At 37.5% G+C, this 21,802-nt stretch overlaps 2 long non-coding RNA genes across 2 annotated transcripts in view; both read left to right on the top strand.

The window, feature by feature from the left end:
- Positions 1–21,802, top strand: part of LOC137652451 (uncharacterized) — a 217,272-nt gene that overhangs the window by 165,191 nt on the left and 30,279 nt on the right. The window lies entirely within an intron of this gene.
- LOC137652091 (uncharacterized) lies at positions 9,671–19,836 on the top strand. The gene is made up of 2 exons (XR_011046180.1): positions 9,671–9,795; positions 17,962–19,836. It is a non-coding gene; the product is annotated as an uncharacterized lncRNA (long non-coding RNA).

Here is a 21,802-nt window from a genome sequence, read left to right on the forward strand (position 1 = left end):
TAATAATAAAAAAGTGGAGGGTAAAGTCTATTACATTAAATTTCTACAACTACTTTGGCTCTCTCTGGTGAGCTTATTCTTTGTTCTCTTTAACAGGGTTTTTTTTATTCCTTTTATTCTTTCTAAAGTTAATTTAGGTTACATTAGAACTAGACTTTAATATTTTTGTTGTTGCTTATAGCGCTTTGGCTGTAGTAATGAAGTTGCTGTAGGAGATTTTATTTTTTTTTTGCATTGAAGATGGTCAAAATTAAATTTGAGAATCTCAATTCAGCTGATTTAGTAAAAATAAAGTTTTGGGAAATCAAGCAAATGTAACATGAAGAATATTTGGTTAAGTATTGATAGGTAATGTAGTATGAAGTGTTTTAGGAAGTAGACCTAATGTAGTAAGAAGAATAACTTGGGAAAGCATTGTTGGTGGTTAATAAGAAAATATTTTGTTTTCAAGCTTACATTTTTAATGGCTTATCATTTAACACGGAATAGGCTTATTTTATTTTTTGAGTACCTTTCAAGATCGGTGGTAATAGAAATTTTTAGTGAGTGGTAATAGACATTTTTAGAGTTAACACTTTAAGTGTTATCAGTTAAAACTTCTAATGCATCCTAAATCCTTAGTTTACCTTAAATTTTTAGCTAGATTTTGTAATAACGAAATTTTTTAGCTGTTTGCCAGTTATGTAATCATTTACAAAATTTTTTAGCTGTTATTCTTTGCTTATGGATTCATTGATTGAAATTTTGTGTTAAAAATTTCGACTTCAGTTGATAATTTGTAAATAATTTCAGATTACCACATCTCTCCAACCCAAAGTCTAATGGAGTTCAGACTACTTCTATGAGCTTGACAGCCATGTGTGATTGGACGTCTCTGGCAGAATCTCTCCCTCCACGTCACATTAATGTGCTTGACTTTTACTCTGCACGAGAAGCTCCTAACTGGCTTGCAGGGTCATTGGGAGGCTACACATAAATTTTGAATATTGCTGAGTATATTGATAAGTTAGGCTTTAGTTTTATCTTGCTAAATCTTCTGGATGTATGTAAAATTCAAGTATGGCTTTTGACTGTATTGTTCAGGAAATAAGATCTAGAAATTAAGTTTTATGGCCAATTTGTGGGTGGTTAAGTGGGCCAAATCTTTATGAATTTTGAATGGAAATTGTTGGTTGTACATTTTGGGACAAAATAAAAATTTTAAATTTTATGGATTATCCATTTTTTTTTGCCAAATCTTCTCAACGTACTCAAAATTTAAGGTAATTTTTTTTTGTGGGGGGGGGGGGGTTTAAGAAATTTTTTATTGCTGCCAGGGCAACCATGAAGATTTTGTATATCTTAAGACGGGTAATTAGGAAAGATAATTAACAATGTTCAGGGATTAGGTTATTTCTGCCATTAACTTACTAGATGAGATTTCAGACCTATGGCAGGCTAATGTATGACATTTTTCAGGGCTATTAGTTTTTCAAAAACAAACTTTATTATTTTACTATGTTAGGAGTGGTATAGACTAGCAAGATTCAATGTGGTAAAGATTCAAATTGTTTTCTAAATCTTTAGTTTATTTTTATTGCTAAATTGGTAAATCGGTTATTATTTTTTAATTGAAACTTTAAGAGTGGTGAGCTACGATTGGTAAAACTGGGTTTAAATAATCTTTAGCACAATTTTATTCTAAAACTGGTAAATCAGGGTTTATAGTTTTTTGTAAGTATTAAAACTTTTTGTTGAGATAGGGATATAATAGTTACACTATATACTTGCCAGTTTGAAATGCTATTATAAAAGTATTTTATCTCTTATATTTTCAATGTCTTGTAAATAATTGCAGGTTTGTGCAGTTTTAAGTCTCTTGAACACCCAGCTCTATACAAAATGGTAATCTTAATCTTTACATAGTTATTTGCATAAGTGATTTTGAAAATACTTCAAGTATGAAATTCAAGAATTTTGCCATGGTCTGGAAACTGCATTAGTTTGTTAATTCTGTAGTTATGACTTTCATTTAAGGTATCCTAATTTAGACTTTACAATGCTGTGTCCGAAGGTTTAAACTAGTAAGAAGAGTGTTGTTGTAATGACTGCTCAATTTAGATTTAAGTTAAAACCAAATTCTGGTCTTCTCCAAAATATGGCTTTCCTAGATTAAGATGTCAGAGGTTCCATATTGTAAAATAGTCTTAAGATGTCTTGTAACTAATAAAGAATCTTAAAAAGTCATTTTTTATCATTTGAGATAAGGTTTTATCCTATGCATTAGTATATGAAAAAATTCTAAACATACAGAAGTGAAGTTTTGGAAAGTAATTTTCTTTATAAGATTACCCTTAACTTATATTGGTCAGAATGTAATTAATATTTCTTAAAATTACTCTTTTAACTTATTGCTCGGAATGCAATTTATACTTTTTAAAGTACATAAATATATTACGAAATCTTCTAAGGTCAAACTATTTTTATTCCTAAAAAAAAAAAGAAATAATAAATTGATGGAAGACATGGTAAAATAAGGTTTAATTTCTTAAACTTCTTTGACTCTGTTCTGATTTGTTTGGTTTGATTTTGTCAGGAATCCTATTCTTTGCACACTAAACCTGTTTCAATGTGAATATAACTCCGCGGAAAACATTTAAAGGACAATATACAGAATTAGCTTTCTCGAATGGTATTCCATGATCTGGATAACGTATATCCTATTAGCAGCCATATTAAGTCCAAAACATATTGGAAGTCCAGGAGCACTTTTTCATAGAAATGATGATTGAATATTATAAAACTTATTGAATGTGCATCAAGATGGTAGTTTAATATTTGTCGTTTAGAATTGGCTAGCAAAGAAAGGTAGTTTGAAAAATGTTTGTTAGAATATTTTAATTTGAAACCAACTGATGAAACTGAAATTTGTTTTAAACTTGGTTGATAAAAAAATACCTACTTGCAGGTTGGTGAATGGGATTTTCTGTTTCTCATGTTAATTCCGTAACAATATCATAACTTTAAAGATGTTTAAAATTGGGTAGTACTGTATCGGTGCTGAATGGTCTCTCTAGACAGCAATATCTCAAAGCAGATAGTTTATAAAATAAAAAATAGATTACGTTCAATATGTGTAAAACGGAATAGCAAGAAACTCTGCATTGATTAGAATAACAAATAAACTAACAAATTTAGTTTTTAAAACTAACGGCAGAGGTTTAACTTTTCCTAAAGGTAGAGTCACACATGCATGTTCTCACCCGGTATGTCCTCCCGTATGCCCATACGCGGCCAAACGTGCGTTTTTAACCACGCCCACACAGGTATTGAATTGTGCCGCACAACGTTGCACCTACGTTGCACCTACGCACGTCAGTATGACGTTAGTACTGCGTTAGTGTGACGTAGTGCGTGAGTGGCAGCCGTTGTGCGTTGTACTTACGTTGTGCATACGTTATGTGGACCTACTGTATGGACATACTTCCAGGTAGTACGTGAAGGGTCACGCAAGCATAACGTCTTTACTAGGTATGGTGACGTAGGTGGTACGTCAAGTGCCGTCAGAGCTACGTCAGAGCTACATAAGAGCTACGTCAGACTTTCGTCAGAGGTATATCAGCGCGAGGTTGGTGCCAGGCATGCCTCCTCTATACTCCCAGGTATAAAAAGGGTGCTGGGCGGTACCTGACAGTCATTCACCATCCAACTACTATTTTATTTTTCCTTATTTCCTTTCCGCACTGGGCTATTTTCCCTGTTGGGGCCCCTGGGCTTATAGCATCCTGCTTTTCCAACTAGGGTTGTAGCTTAGCATTTAATAATAATAATAATAATAATAAATAATAATAATAATAATAATAATAATAATAACCGAAATCGAATGGTTATTATCGGGATGAAGTTTCACACTTGCTCTGGTTTTACTATATTAGGTAGATCCTTTGTTTCTTCGTGTTTTAGGGTTTTTGTTTATGCATGTTTAGGCCAGCCGTACGGCTCTCTCTGTCACACTGAAGCTACGTTGCCGCGCCGCTGCCTTAACGCTACCTGGCGGTGGCGTGGGTTGGCGTGTTTGGGGGGGAAACAGCCACAATACGTGAAGATGGCGTTGGGCTTCCTTAGCACTGACGTTATACATTACGTATGTTCACGTATGTTCCGGTTGCCCCTAGGTTGGCCTCCCGTGCGCCCAACGTATAGTCAAGTACAATCACGGATACGTGACGACCCACGTATATTGTGAGCTGCCCACAATATACGTGGCCCTCGCCGTACCGCCAGGTATCCACGAGGTACCGTTCACACGGCAAGGTACGTCCTAGGTTGCTGGGACGTTTCCACAATTACTGCGTTGCACGAACCAGCGAACTGCGTTGTACTGACGTTATACGTGCACTTTTTGATACGTGATAATACGGCTGGCCTAAACATGCATGTGTGACTGGACCTTAAGCTGGTAAGGAGGTTTTAAGCTACCCCGACTTTCAAGCTACCCACCTCCCCCGGTAACATGGAACTTTCAGATTACATTGGGGCGTTAGTTTGAAACCAGTTTCAAGCTACCACTCCACCCGCCCTCTTGTATTCAAGTTACCCCCTCTTCAAAATAGAAAGAATTTTATAGCGCAAAAATGTATCTTGCATTAATTACTGACTTCAGAGGTCCCGAGTTCGCATCCCCGCTAAGGCGCGAATAGTGAGAGACCATCTACTGGGGGTATTCCCCAGGGTGGCGCCTAGGGGGAGGTTAGAGGGGGCTAGTGATAGTCCCTGCTGGCTCATGGTCGCCCGAGAAAGAGATGATGATCGTCTCGGGAGACCTAAAACCCGGAACTTTAACTTTTTAACTTTAACAAAATATTGTGTATTAGGGAATTATGACACAAGCCACAGAATTTGTCATTTAGGGTTTTGTAATAGCTTACACCGGTGCCAAATGACTCGCGGAGTACTATAAAGCCGGGTACTGAGTCAAAATGTTTCAATCTTATAGTCTAAGATTAATGCACTTTACTGACTAGCAAATCTCCAACTAAATTATCCAACAAATCTCTATAACTAAAGTTTTTCTTGTGGTAATTGGGTTTTAGCAGCCTTATTAATACAATAAATTTCTATAACTATATTTAACAAATCTCTAGCTATATTATCTAACAAATCTATATCTCAGATACAAATCTCTAGCTATATTATCTAACAAATCTCTAGCTACATTATCTAACAAATCTATAGCTATATTATCTAACAAATCTATAGCTATATTATCTAACAAATCTATGTCTATATTATCTAACGAATCTCTAGCTATATTATCTTAGATTATATCTATATCTAAAAAATCTATATCTTCTGTATATTATCTAACAAATCTATATATCTAAAAAATCTATATCTATATTATCTAAAAAATCTATATACTGTATATTATCTAACAAATCTATATCTATATTATCTAACAAATCTATAATTATATTGTAAGTTTTTCTTGTGGGTATCTGGTTTTAGCCGCCTTTTTATGCAAACCTAAAATCGTTACAACCGTTCACGACATTTGAAGTATGATGACAAGAAGCAAGAGTTTTTATTGGTGTTCCCCTTTACCAACGTGGTTGACGGTAAGTGTTCGCTTATATAATTAAGTCCAAAAACGTAGAAAATCATAGATTTCTCCACGAACAGAATGTGAAGTTTCTTTTGGCCCATATAGATATTTCCCAGCATTTTTCAAAATTTATCGAAAAATTTAACTAACTTAAAATAAGAATAATTCTTTGGTGTACTCTCATACAATTAAATCTAAAGACGTAGGGAGTCAAATTTCTCTACGAACAGGATGTATTTTTTTTCTTTTTTCTTTTTTTTTCCAGATGGATATTTTCTAGCATTTTTCCAAATTTATCGAAATACTGAACTAACTTAAAATAAGAATACTCCTTTACCGACGTAATATGGTGGACGGCAAGTGTACTATCATACAATTAAGTCTAAAAAACGAAGTAAGTCATGCAGCTATTACAAATAAGATTTTCTACGAACATGATGTAAGTTTCCTTTTAGCCCAGATAGATATTTCCCAGAATTCATTTTCAAAATTTATCGAAAACTGGAACTAAATTTAAATAAGAATACTCCAGCGTGCTATTACTTAATGAAATTCCTTTGCTTTGTAAATTATAATTTGTATGTTTTAATTGTTCCTTTATGAATGAATATGATCCAATTGCGCAACGTTCGCAAAAAAAGCTTATTAAATAAATTCGCTTCTGCTGGTAGTTGGTATTACCATGTTTGCAAAGGTAAGCTTATAAATTTGCTGGTGCTGGCAGTTGGTAATACCACGTTCGTAAAGGAAAGCTTATAAATTCGCTTGTGCTAGTAGTTGCTAATACCACGTTCGTAAAGGAAAGCTTATAAATTTGCTGGTGCTGGTAATTGGTAATACCACGTTCGCAAAGGAAAGCTTATAAATTTGCTTGTGCTGGTAGTTGGTAATACCACGTTCGCAAAGGGAAGCTTATAAATTTACTTGTGCTGGTAGTTGGTAATACCACGTTCGTAAAGGAAAGCTTATAAATTTGCTGGTGTTGGTAGCTGGTAATTTTGTTTATAACTGATTCATGGAAATATTGGTGGAATAAGTTTAGTGACATCACTTTCACAGATGAGTTTATCAGATATTAATTTACTCTATAAATCACATAAATCTAATTTCAATAAGCAAAGCATTGCTTTATATCGACTTTGATATATTTTGTATGAGTGATGTTTAATGATGGATTTGAAATTAGTCTTTTTGATCTTTGTCATCTATGTAATCCACCCTTGCATTTTATTATTAATCCGATTACCTTGATTGATGGCTATACACATCAGCAAGATTACAGTTACTGAAAGTTTAAAGGCCGGTCATGAATGGCAGAGGCAAGGGACAGCAACATTGTCCTATCAAGAAGGACAATGTCCCAGATACTGACTACATATACATATGATCAGCGCTCAGGCCCCTCTCCACCCAAGCTAGGACCAAGGAGGGCCAATCAATGGCTAATGTTGATTCAGCAGATAGACCTATTGGCTCCTCCAAACACACCATCCTTAGCTCACAAGGATAGTGAGGTTGCAGCGACCAGAGGAACCAACGAGTTTGAGCGTGACTCGGGGCCCCAGTCTTGCAATCACCAGACAAGGACGCTACCACCAGGCCACCACAACCCTAAAAGTACTAATATCTAAGCATTATATTAAACTGATATTTTCATAAGAAATTACACTGATTTTTTCAGAAACAAAAGCATTGACATACAGGATTCAAATTAAACATTATAGTAAAACATTTTGCATTCTATAATCATCAGAACGAAAGCAATCGAAATAGAAATGGCATAAAATTCTTCAAATATGGCAACTGGAATACTGACGCGCAGGAAAGAAATTCATTAAAATTTCCTTATCATCCTGTCAAAATTTCAGTCATATTATATTTTATGATTTCAAAGCACTAGATTTTTTTTCCATGTTTGTACCTTTGATATTCAAAATAGGTAGTCTTTACAGAAAAGTCATCTGATATACATGTAATATTTCAATTGCTGGAATATAATGTATTATCAACTGAAATGTTTGAGATATGGCTGGATGATTCGCCACAATTCACACTCCTTTAAACGTACCCATTGAATATGCATATGAAAATTCATACATATACTATTCATATATATATATATATATATATATATATATATATATATATATATATATATATGTGTATATATATATATATATATATATATATGTACATATAGATATACATATGCATCTATATATATATATATATATATATATATATATATATATATATATATATATATATATATATACATATATATATATATATACATATATATATATATATATATATATATATATATACATATATATATACATACATATATATATATATATATATATATATATATATATCTATATCTATCTATCTATCTATCTATCTATATATATATATATATATATATATATATATATATATATATGTATGTATGTGTATATATATACATATAAAATACTCTTGTAAATTTTCAGTTTATTTATGTATACATATGGATATATATATATATATATATATATATATATATATATATATATGGGTGTTTTTCTATATACATATGTATATTAATGTATGATTATTAGATTATTACATATAATCTGGCATCATAACAGCGACGGTCATTGAGGATACATGTATGTGTGTATATATATACAGTATAATATGTGTGTATATATATACAGTATAATATGTGTGTATATATATACAGTATAATATGTGTGTATGTATGAATGCATAAATTTTTAGGTTTGTATCATTTATATGAAAATTAAATATAGACCCTTCTGTTTTATAGAAACAATTTACTTCCCAAGGAATAAATATCGGTCTTTTATTGCGTAATTTTGGTAAAAATTGCCATTTTTTTTTAATTGATAAAAATTTTTGATGCATAGTATTTGAAAACAAACTTTGTAGAATATATGCCATGTTTTTTAAAGTGTAATCTATTTTCAAGTTGCGACAATACATTTATTTAAACACAGTATAATATTGCAATGTCATCATAATTTTGTTCTAACTCGTCCCATTGCATTCATTCAACAATGTTAAAAATTTGCCGTGAAAAAAGATGGTTAAAATCCTGGACTAAAAGTTGCTGGGCATTTACCGTTTTAAAAATGGATACATTGATGTACAGGAATGATATCACGGTCACCAACCCGTAAAACATAGAGAGAATTTCTGATTAAAATTACGGTCCTTTTTAGCAGTGTTATATATCATCACTCTATCATGAATCTTAGTTAATATAAAGGTGTTAGCTTTATTCATTAGGAAAATTAAACAAATTTTCCATTAATAGTAGAATTTTATTAATGTACTATATAATATACTTTCCATAAACAATTTACTGATTGTTTTAGATTATCAAATATACAACTCTATAATTCAATCAGTAAAATTTGTCAACCAATATCTTTTCTTGTAACAAAAAAAAAAGAAAAAAAAAAGTTATTAAATGCTTTGATTGGGTCATTAGAAATTCGACTCTTTGAATTAATATACGTTTATTCCTTTTATTTACCTTATAATCTACCTTCAGAACACCTATATTGAAATATCAACAGGACAGTAAGAAATACCTCATGCTTGGTGGTAACTGGGGCTCTTTTTATTAACATACGTTTAATAATTTTATTTGCCTCTTAATCTACCTTTAAGACATCTGTATTGAAATATCAGCAAGACAGTAAGAAATACCTCCTGCTTGATGGTAACTGAGGCTCTTTTTATTAATATACGTTTATTCATTCTATTTGCCTCTTAATCTACCTTTAGGACACCTGTATTAAGATATCAGTAAAACGGTAAGCAATACCTCCTGCTTGGTGGTAACTGGGGCTCTTTATTAATATACGTTTAATAATTCTATTTGCCTCTTAATCTACCTTTTAGGACACCTGTACTAAAATATCAGCAAGACAGTAAGAAATACCTCCGGCTTGGTGGTAATTGAATTGTAGCAGAGGCAACAAGAGATTGCATAGTTTGGAATTATCCTCCATTTAGCAGTCAATAGTAGAGGACTGGTTTGTTTACTTCGTGTCACTCCAAACAAATAGTCGTCAGTCTCCCCGGGCTACACAGCAAATGAAGATGTATCTTAAGGCGTTGAACTAAAGCTCCCGGGGAGACTTTACCTGGCATGTATTCCTCTGTGTTGTGGTGGATATGGTGCTTCCTATGGAGTAAGTGTGAACTCTGCGGGTTTACGAGTTGTTGTTTGTGAGCATTTCTGTGGGATTGTGTGCTTTTTGTGACTGTCTAGTTATTTTTTGGGGCTATCTAGTGTTCGTGCTTCTTGGACTCTCCTATGTATTTTCTTTTCAATACTCTAATTTATTCTTTTGAGGTTTACGGGTAAGTGAAGTATGTTTTTCGTTCCAGCTGTTTTTGTGATTATGAACTTTGGGATTAGAGGTATATAGGACTCTCAGGCATTCCGAGTGTGATCCATTTGTATCTTTGGTTTTAGAAGTTTTTGGGGCTTGGAGGTGTTTTACGTTTAAGCAAGTTTGACCTTTTTGGTGTATTTTTGGGTTCTTGATCATAAGTTTTATGTATAGTTTTGAGCTGTATTAATTATGAGCTCTTCTAAAAATTGAGGTTTTTTTTAGCTTTAGGCTTTTGAGTTAATTGGGGGTTGGGTGTATTATATTCAAGCTTTTGGAATTTTAGTTCGTATATTTATTTACTAATTTTATTAGTTTTTAATTCTTTTGGGGGGAGTGGGCTATTTGGGAGCTACTTTTGCGTATTTTTTTTTATGGCTATTTGAGTTACATTGTTTTGGGTTACATAATTATCTTCTATGTGAACTACTTGTGTATTTAAGCCATCTATTTTGAGATTCTCTCGATATTTGAGATACTGTGGGTTTTGTAAGATATGGCTTGGTTACGGTGTCGGGACTTCCCAAGTATATAGTTAGGAGATTGGATGCTATGATTGTGTTCTTATTTTGTTAATATCTTTAAATATCTAATTTTGTTGGTTGATTTTATTAGAGCAATTGATAATCTCTCTAAATTTGATTTTAAAAAATCTGAGTAGTTGTTGATGCTCTTTAAATATATATTTTTCAATATTAAACTTACCCGATAATCATGTAGCTGTCAACTCCGTTGCCCGACAGAATTCTACGGAAGGGATACGCCAGCGATCACTATACTAGAAGGGGGTGTACTCACCAGCGCCACCTGTGGCCAGGTACTGCAGTACTTCTTGTTGACACCACCTCAATTTTTTCCTCTGTCGTGCTTCCGGCAAGACGTTCATGGGTACGCTTATAATTTTGGAGTATTGTTCACGGTTTTTGGTGAAGTATTTCTCTTAAGATTTCAGCTTTCGCTATACTGGAAACTTTTCTATTAGCTTAGATAGCTTTTATTTTGATTTGATTAATGGTTAACGATCTTTTGCTTTATTTGGAATCCCCCTTGACTAGCTCTTTGATTCAAGATGTCCGACCTTTCACAAGCCCCTCCCCATAGACGATGTAGGACTTGTAATAGGCGTATTCCGAAGGCCTCGGTTGATCCTCACACTGCTTGTTCCGACTGTAGGGAAAGATCCTGTCAGTTGGAAGATCGATGTGAGGAATGCGCCGGACTTTCGGAACTTGAGTTTGTTCGATTCCTTAAATATACCACTAAGTTAGAGAGAGAGAGAGTTAGGAGGAGTTCTGCTCGCTCTTCGCTTTTTTCCTCACCTCATGATCCTCAACCTTTTCCTCCCCCTGTAGTGGCTACCCCCGAACCTACTATTTGTGCTCAGCCTGATATGTCCGATGTTTTGCGTGCCATTCAGGCTTTAGGTGACAAAGTGGAATCGGTAGTGAGTGACCACAAGTTCCTCTTGGCGGACGTCAAGGAACTTAAGGTCAAAAGTGCAGTGGGAAGTGGTAGTGCCAGTGCTGTGCCGAGTGCTAGTGTCAGTGCGGTGCCGAGTGCTAGTGTCAGTGTCAGTGTTGTGCGTGAGGGTACTTCTGTGCGTGCCAGTCGTCCTCCCAGTCCGGGACCTCTTGCAAGCTCCCAAGCCCAGGGGAGAAGCAATGTCGAAGGGCAAAAGGGTTCGGCAGGCCTTGATCGGCGCACAGAAGTATCCTCGGTGGTTGCGGGCGTGTCTTACAGAGACAGTCACTCCCACCCGCAGACGATTGAGCCCTTATTTTCCTCGTCTGCAGAAGAAATTTCGGGGAGAAAACGCTGGACTCAGGTCTCAAGACCTCTTAAACGTAAAGTCCAGACCTCAAGAGTTCAACAACCCGGATGCAGTCATTGGGTTAGCTCTGACTCTCCGCAGTCATCAGGTGACTGCACACCTCCTAAGAGAGGTAAGGCGATGCCTCAACAGACCTCATCTTCTGTTAAGGCTTTGCCTCAACAGACCTTATCGTCTGTTGATCCCAAGATGTCTTTGCTGCAGTCCATGCAGTCGCAGCTTGCGGTCTTAATGCGTGAGTTTCAGGCTGAGAAGGTTACACCTCCTCCTGCGAGCGCTCCGCCTCACCGCAGTCCAGTCTGCCAGGCGTACGAAGTTGAGGTTCCTCAAGCTACCTTACCGCGTTCGGAGTTGCCAGTTACCAGCGTTGTGCAGCAACCTCAACCTTCCTTAAGGCAACCTCAACAATGGGAGCAGGAGTCTTATGCCTTGAGGCAAGATTTTCTTGCAGTTAGACCATCTTCGAGGCAACAACCTCTTGAGGTACGACAACCTCTACCATCCTTGAGGCAGCCACCTCAGCTCTCGCAGCTGCTACCTCAACTTTCCTCAAGGCGAGAGCCTCAACGCTTGAGGCCAGCACCTCAAGAACCTCAACTCGTGAGACAGGAACTGCGTTCTGCGCAGCCGCTACCTCAACTCTCGCAGCTCACACCTCAAGAACCTCAACTCGTGAGACAGGAACCTGCTACTGCGCATCCACCTCAACCCTTGAAGCAAGCGCAACTCTTGAGACAGGAAACTCATGCTAGGAGTCAGCCACCTCAACGCTTGCACCTACCTTCTTTTACTCTACCTGACCAGTCTTTGCAGCCTGAACCTCAGGTTTTAATACAGTCGCCTCTCTCCACACTTGCTCCTCAAACCGCCGCAGAACCTCCCTCATCCCAACCGCTTGACTTTGTCATTACCAGCCCTCATCCTCTTCAACAGAGACTTGAGGATGAAACCGCAAGTGTTTATGCACCCGCTTGTCAGGATTCTGCTGTTCAGCACACCGCTGTTACTTTACCTCTCGCTTCGCACCACTCAGGTGATGAGGTTTCTGAGGAGGAAGCTGCGCACCTAGATGATCCCTCTTCGGACGTGGAGGAACCCAAGTCTTCTCCTCCCTCCACTGACTTTCGCAAGGTCCTGGCTCTTTTCAGAGAGGTTTACCCGGACCATTTTGTTTCTGCTACCCCTCGCTCTCCTCCATCTGAGTTTTCGCTAGGCATGCAACCTGTTAAGTCGGCCTTTACTAAGCTCGTCTTTGCTAGATCCTCTAAGAGAGCTTTAAGAATGTTAGGGGATTGGTTGCAGTCCAAACAGCAACTAGGGAAGACTTCTTTTATGTTCCCTCCACCTAAGCTGACTTCTAAGGCGGGCGTATGGTATGCCACAGGAGAGGAACCAGGCTTGGGAGTCCCTGCCTCTGCCCAGGCTGACTTCTCAAGTTTGGTCGACTCTCCACGTAGATCGGCTATGAGGCGCTCTAAGGTCTGCTGGACCTTTTCCGACTTAGACCACTTCTTAAAGGGTATATTTCGTGCCTTTGAGATTTTCAATTTTCTCGACTGGTGCCTGGGGGCCTTGAGCAAGAAGACAGCCCCTGCTGACAAGGACTCAGCCATGCTTATAATGTCCTGCATGGATAAAGCAATTCGGGATGGGTCCGGCGAACTTGCCTCAATGTTTGTTTCAGGAGTACTCAAGAAAAGGGAACAACTTTGCACTTTTCTTTCTACTGGCATCACCCCTTGTCAAAGGTCTCGGCTACTTTTTGCTCCGCTTTCTAAGTTCCTGTTCCCCGAAGAACTTATCAAGGATTTGTCTGCGGCCCTTATTCAGAAGGACACTCATGACCTTGTGGCCTCTTCTGCTCGTAAGGCTAAGGTTGCTCCTTCAGTTCCCAGAACTTACCGCACCCCAGTAGCCGATACTCCTGCTACAAGATTTATTCCGCCCTTTCGTGGCAGAGCCCCCAGCAGAGGAAGTACCCGTCCAGACTCTTCCAGGGGCAGGCCTAAGAAAGGTCCCAAGACTTCAAAAGGCAAACACTGACTCTCCTCCTCTCCAGACAGCAGTAGGAGCCAGACTCAAGACCTTCTGGCAAGCTTGGGAAAGAAGAGGTGCAGACTCCCAGTCTGTCAAGTGGCTAAGGGAAGGTTACAGGATACCATTCTGCCGCAATCCCCCTCTGACCACTTCTCCCATCAACCTCTCTCCCAACTACAAGGAAAAGGACAAGAGGCTAGCGTTACACCAGGAGGTGTCGCTCCTGTTACAGAAGAAGGCAGTGGTGATAGTCCGGGACCATCAATCCCCGGGCTTCTACAACTGTCTCTTTCTGGTGGCCAAGAAGACAGGAGGTTGGAGACCGGTGCTGGACGTCAGCGCGCTCAATGCTTATGTCACCAAGCAGACGTTCACTATGGAGACGACGAAGTCGGTCCTAGCAGCGGTCAGGCAGGAGGACTGGATGGTCTCGTTGGATCTGAAAGACGCTTACTTTCACGTTCCTATTCATCCAGACTCCCAACCTTTCCTGAGATTCGTTTTTGGAAAGGTTGTGTACCAATTCCAAGCCCTGTGTTTTGGCCTAAGCACAGCTCCTATGGTGTTTACGCATCTGATGAGGAATATTGCAAAATTCCTCCACTTATCGGACATCAGAGCCTCCCTTTATTTAGACGACTGGCTGTTAAGAGCCCCCACAAGTCGTCGCTGTCTGGAGAGTCTCAACTGGACTTTGGACTTGATCAAGGAACTGGGTCTACTGGTCAACTTAGAAAAGTCCCAGCTCATTCCCTCTCAATCCATCGTTTACCTGGGAATGGAGATTCGGAGTCAAGCTTTTCCATCGGCCCCAAGGATAAGCCAAGCCCTAGAATGCATCCTGAGCATGCTGAAGAGGAACAGTTGCTCGGTGAGACAGTGGATGAGTCTAACAGGGACCCTGTCATCGTTAGCCCTGTTCGTCGAGTTAGGGAGACTCCACCTCCGCCCTCTCCAATTCCATCTAGCAGCTCACTGGGACAAGGATTTGACGCTCGAAGCAGTCTCTATTCCTGTCACCAAAGAGATGAAGACTACTCACTTGTGGTGGAAGACCAACATCCTTCTCAAGGAGGGTCTATCGTTAGCCATTCAGACCCCCAATCTTCATCTCTTTTCGGACGCATCAGACTCGGGCTGGGGCGCGACCTTGAACGGGCAGGAATGCTCGGGAACATGGAACAAGGAACAGGAAACGCTCCACATCAACTGCAAGGAGCTGCTGGCAGTTCATCTGGCCTTAATGAACTTCAAGTCCCTCCTGTTAGACAAGGTGGTGGAGGTGAACTCCGACAACACCACAGCCTTGGCTTACATCTCCAAGCAGGGAGGGACCCATTCGAGGACGCTGTACGAGATAGCAAGGGACCTCCTCATTTGGTCAAGAAGTCTAAATCTCACTCTGGTAACGAGGTTCATTCAGGGCAACATGAACGTCTCAGCAGATCGCCTCAGCAGGAAAGATCAAGTCATCCCCACGGAATGGACCCTTCACAAGAGCGTGTGCAACAGACTTTGGACCTTGTGGGGTCAGCCTACGATAGATCTGTTCGCCACCTCCATGACCAAGAGGCTTCCTTTGTACTGTTCCCCAGTTCCAGACCCAGCAGCAGTTCACGTGTATGCTTTTCTGCTGAATTGGTCCCATCTCGACCTATATGCATTCCCGCCGTTCAAGATCATCAACAGAGTCATTCAGAAGTTCCTCTCGCACGAAGGGACACGGCTGACGCTGGTTGCTCCCCTTTGGCCTGCAAGAGAATGGTTCACAGAGGTACTACAATGGCTGGTCGACGTTCCCAGGACTCTCCCTCTAAGAGTGGACCTTCTACGTCAACCTCACGTAAACAAGGTACACCCAAACCTCCACGCTCTTCGTCTGACTGCCTTCAGACTGTCGAAAGATTCGCTAGAGCTAGAGGCTTTTCGAAGGAGGCAGCCAGAGCGATTGCCAGAGCAAGGAGGGTATCCACTCGTAGAGTCTACCAATCCAAGTGGGAAGTCTTCCGAAGCTGGTGCAGAGCCAATGCAGTTTCCTCTACCAATACCTCTGTAACCCAAGTAGCTGACTTCCTATTACATCTAAGGAATGTGAGATCCCTTTCGGCTCCTACGATTAAAGGGTACAGAAGTATGTTGGCTTCAGTTCTCCGCCACAGAGGTTTGGACCTTTCCTCCAACAAGGACCTTCAAGACATCCTTAAATCTTTCGAGACTTCTAAAGAACGTCGTTTATCCACTCCAGGCTGGAATCTAGACTTAGTCTTAAGGTTCCTTATGTCTCTTAGGTTCGAACCTCTCCAGTCAGCTTCCTTCAAAGACCTTACTCTCAAAACTCTTTTCCTCGTCTGCCTTGCAACAGCTAAAAGAGTTAGTGAGGTTCACGCCTTCAGCAAGAACATTGGGTTCACATCCGAATCAGCAACATGTTCTTTACAGCTCGGATTTTTAGCTAAGAATGAACTTCCTTCACGTCCTTGGCCTAGATCGTTCGAAATTCCTAGCCTTTCCAACATGGTGGGTAACGAGCTAGAAAGAGTTCTTTGCCCTGTCAGAGCTCTGAAATACTATCTTAATAGGTCAAAACCTTTACGAGGACAGTCAGAAGCCTTATGGTGTGCAATCAAGAAACCTTCGATGCCTATGTCCAAAAACGCAGTTTCGTATTATATAAGGCTTCTGATTAGAGAAGCCCATTCTCACATGAAGGATGAAGACCTTGCTTTGCTGAAGGTAAGGACCCACGAAGTGAGAGCTGTAGCTACTTCGATGGCCTTTAAACAGAACCGTTCTCTGCAGAGCATTATGGATGCAACTTATTGGAGGAGCAAGTCAGTCTTTGCATCATTTTATCTTAAAGATGTCCAGTCTCTTTACGAGAACTGCTACACCCTGGGACCATTCGTAGCAGCGAGTGCAGTAGTAGGTGAGGGCTCAGCCACTACATTCCCTTAATCCCATAACCTTTTTTAACCTTTCTCTTGAATGCTTTTATTGTTGTTTTTTGGGTTGTTACGGTAGGCTAAGAAGCCTTCCGCATCCTTTTTGATTTGGCGGGTGGTCAATTCGTTCTTGAGAAGCGCCTGGGTTAGAGGTTGTGTAGAGGTCCTTTAGTATGGGTTGCAGCCCTGTATACTTCAGCACCTTAGGGTTGTTCAGCCTCCTAAGAGGAACGCTGCGCCCAGTAAGGAAGACTAACTTATTAAAGGCAGAGTAATGGTTCAAGTCGACTTCCTTACCAGGTACTTATAATTTCATTGTTATTTTGAATAACTGATAATATGAAATACGGGATACTTAGCTATCTTATAGTCATGTACACTGGTTTTCACCCACCTCCCTGGGTGTGAATCAGCTACATGATTATCGGGTAAGTTTAATATTGAAAAATGTTATTTTCATTAGTAAAATAAATTTTTGAATATACTTACCCGATAATCATGATTTAATTGACCCACCCTTCCTCCCCAGAGAGAACCAGTGGACCGAGGAAAAATTGAGGTGGTGTCAACAAGTACTGCAGTACCTGGCCACAGGTGGCGCTGGTGAGTACACCCCCTTCTAGTATAGTGATCGCTGGCGTATCCCTTCCGTAGAATTCTGTCGGGCAACGGAGTTGACAGCTACATGATTATCGGGTAGGTATATTCAAAAATTTATTTTACTAATGAAAATAACATTTTTTAATAAAATATTTTTAAAAACTCATTATTGGTTGCTCTTGGAGCTTTAATTATTCTTAAATCTATTGTAAGAAATTAATATCGCTGAATATTGGTTGGTATTATTTCTGCATTTTTGAATAATTAAAATTTTATATTTAAAATATCACTCATTAGTTGATGCTCTTGGAGCACTTATGATTCTGCGTTGTTTACTTATTAACAAGCGAAGTTTTCGCTTATTATGATTCTGCATTGTTTTACGTATTAAAGGTGAGTTTTCCGCTTGGTTTTCCGCTTGGAATCCTATCTGATTCAATTGTTTCTAATAAAACAGGTAATAAAACAGGTTTTATCTAGACACTACGAAGTCTCGACATATTGATATTAATATATCTTGTTGCTAGATGTGTTAATTCTAATTTTTTTCAGGTTAAACCGTCCCCTTGTTGGGTTATCCATTGGATAATCTGTCCGGGTCTCCAATGTGTCTCCAGAAGTGTTCTACTTCGACTTCTTCATAGAACTGATAAAGATGAATGTATACGAAGATCTGGCAGGTTTTCGACGCAATATTTTTCTTTGCTTTTGGAACTACTTTGGGTCTTTGCTCTCTGGCAAAGATTCAGTTCTTGGAGACGCCACAACAATACAGGAATGTTTTGTCAGTAATTAGATTTAAGTTTTAGCTAAGTCATTTAAGTTAATGTGTGTTTTTTTTTTAAATGTTTCAAGTTTGCCAGTTCCTATTAAATTTTGTCTGCTGTAATCGATGTGATATTGTAACCTTAAAATTCTAAATTACTTGCTTTATTTCCAGCTAGCTAGATTTGCATTTACCTGTCCTTTGAAGGAAATATCTTTAATAGTAAGTTTGCACATCATGTACTTTGTGCCATTTTAAATGCGTAGCTACAAAATAAATCCTGCCAGTAACTTTTTCATAATGTAATTTGTCATAAAGTAGTTTGTGTTCATGCAACTTATAATTTCTGTGTATTGTAATGTTTAACACTAATTTTTTTAAATGCTAACACCGTCAAGTTTCCAAATTAATCCTGCCAGTAATTTGTTAACCTAACGGAATGAACCCCTTTGTTTTTATCATATTAACGTTAAGTGGTTTTTGCCTTTACCATATTAAACTTTGCACGCCTGAAGTAGGATCCAACTATTCCCAATATGCGCCTATTCCATCTACTTTGATACTTCAAAACTCTTTAATTTAAAATGTATGAAATGCGTGTTTTCTTAATATAATTAAATTTCCCTCCCTCCAATATTAGCTTTCATAGGCCAAATATTTCCTATATTCGTAACTAGTAAATTTAAAGCTATTAAGTTTCCCAAATATATTTTTAAGATAACTGTAACATCTATTGTATTTCATATAGCTTTGGTTTTGTAAGTACAGTAACTTAATCTCTTAACCCAATGCGTTGATAATCTACGACTTTGATTTAACTTTAAAGTGTTTTTATTGTCTTGTTCAATGGTGTTTAATTGTTCTGTAAGTTATGTTGGTTTTTGTATAGCTGTGTGAATTGTTTGTAATGTCAATTGTCAAAGTTACGGACACAGGACTTTTTTTTTTAATTTAAATTTAAATCCTAATTCTACTCCCTAATTCTACTCCCTATTTTAACTTTATTAACCTGGCAACTTGTTTAATGTCTGCTTTAATGTCAACTGTGTATTTTAGTCGAGCCATGCTAGATCGCTTAACAGGCTACATCCGAACGCTGAAACTAGTAGGAGCCTTGTTTGAAAAAATGCTCTTCGTTCCTCTGGATCTGAAGTGTATTTTCAGTGCAAATCTAATTTTTAAGTGGGTGATTTATCGAATACCGGTTGCACGCAAACATAGCTGAAATCTGAAAGTTGAAACTAGTAGGAGCTATGTGAGCACATTTTTAGTCTATAGTACAGTTAGGTTTAAAATACTTATGAAAATGTAGTGATAATTATGGTAAATGCAATGATAATGCAGATAATGTAGTGATAATGCACAAATATATTAAATGTCAAAAAAAAGGCAAAATTTAGAAAAGGAAAAAAAAATCTTGTAAATTTGAAAAAAAAAAAAAAAAAATGCCTAACGTGCAAATTTTTTTTAAATAAAAATGAAAGGGGTGCCAACATATTTGAAAATCCGAAAGTTGAAACTAGTAGGAAGCTATGTTAACGTATTAGTATTACTGATTAGGTTCTAAAACTTTTGTAAAGGCTTTTGAGCAGACAAAAGGGTTCATTTAATTTAATTGTAATTGTTTTTTTTGAAGAAGTCAAATAAAAGCATCTAACAGACTTTTGTTCTATTCTATAACCCGTTATTTATATTTGTAATTTGCCATTATTGATATACTGTATATGATTCTTCGTACATATATATCAGGGAGGTGTTTTTTGACGCGTCGTAATTAAGGAATTTATGGTCATAATGACTAGATTAGTATAGTTTGGTGTATAGTATGGTCTGGTGTACTTTTGTACGTTCTAGACAAGAGTTTGAAAATGTTTATAAAGATATTGCCATTCTATTGGTGTGTCTTTTTACTCTCTGGATATGTATTTTATTCCAGGAAGTATTTGGTTTTATACCATACTACAGGAAAGCATTAATTTTACGCAGGAAATCATTAATTTTACGCATGGAAAAGTTGTTTTCTACCCTACTTTAATTTTTTTTTTTTTTTTTTTTTTTTTTTTTTTTTTTTTTTTTTTTTTAGAAACTGAAGATTTAAGATTTACTTGTTCTGACTAGCTAACCATTCCTTCGGATTTACAGCACAGTCTCTATAGAATATTTGCAGTCTTAACTTTTTTTATTCAAATAAAGCTCCCTAACCACTTGTAATATTTAAGTGTTCAATTCGGCACAGAATGCATAAATTAAAGTTAGGTTGTAATTTAACAATCCGCACTGGATGCAAAGATTTTTTCCGGTGATTATAGGTAGTTTATAAATTTTTAAGACTTATAATTTCCAAGATTTATTAAAGTAAATTTCTTTACTAAATCACTACTACAGTATGGTTATAAGTGAATAATTATGTAACATCCTGGTTACATTATTTGTGAACCAAGGGGAAGCTGTAGTAGCGGCTAGGCCAAGATTAAACTCCTAATCACTTTTTCATACTAACTTATTGTAAAGTTCCTGAATAGATAGATATTCATTTTTGGTGTATAATTTACAAAGTACAGTTACACAATCCAAGCAATACAGTATAGAATACTATTTCTATCCAATCTTAAATCTTGCATCTTGCATGTCTTTTATTAATTTGGGTTTTTTCTTTATTTCTTTATTTTTTTTTTAAAGTATAGCTGACTAGTGTAGTTAACATAGTTCTCAATTTTAGCAGTTACAAAACTTCTATATTTATCCTGGAGCTTGGATGCTGAAATATAGCTAGTAAATGGTAACTTCTCTCGATGCCCAAATAAATAATGTAGTCAAAACTACTGGTTATCTAAGAAATATTGTGTTTATAAAAAAGTACCTGTATGAATATTCTGTTAAGAGACCTGTGATAAACTGTAATTACCAGAATAGACTACTGTAACTCCATCCACTACAAGTTACCGTAAGTACAAATTACAAAACATAGCGGAGGAGCAAGCCTGATAAAAGCTGTCCCACCCAAAGAGAAAAACAATTACGCTAGTTGGTCTACATTGTCTGCCGATCAAAGCGAGAAATGAGCTTTGAATATGTACAATAACCCACCAAGTTATCAGAACCGGCCGTCCAATATATCCAAGAATGGCAGGCAACAAATCGTCCTGACACGAGAAGTTACAGATGGTTTCAAACAACTGGAACAGAGATACATGTCTACTGTAGGCTCTTAAGAGCCTTTAAATAAGACTGTACAATAAGCTCTCAAGAGACATTTGAATAATTGTAGATATCAAGGGTTTCAAGAGGGAACTGAAGACTCTCTTATTTCAGTGAGTGCTTAGATAGTTACGATCTAACAATAAGCGAGCAATACGCATTTTGAGATGTTGAATGCTCCCAAATGAACATTATAAAACGACCGTAGAGGTCCTGTAGAGAGTAGAGTTCCTCTGCTGTACAGGATCAGATATGCAGCCCTTAAAGTAAAGAAAATAGACAAATTGTTGCAGTTCAAGACTAGATATTCATAACTTGTGCACGGCTATTTTGTGTGTTTTAAGACTAATAGTGATGCTTATTACTTAAAATCCTAAAATATTTCAGCAATTTTTTTCCAGGAGGTAAATAGAGCATTGCTACCTTTGG

Source organism: Palaemon carinicauda, chromosome 13 (assembly GCF_036898095.1).
Source record: "Palaemon carinicauda isolate YSFRI2023 chromosome 13, ASM3689809v2, whole genome shotgun sequence".
In the NCBI taxonomy this organism is placed as follows: Eukaryota; Metazoa; Arthropoda; class Malacostraca; order Decapoda; family Palaemonidae; genus Palaemon; species Palaemon carinicauda.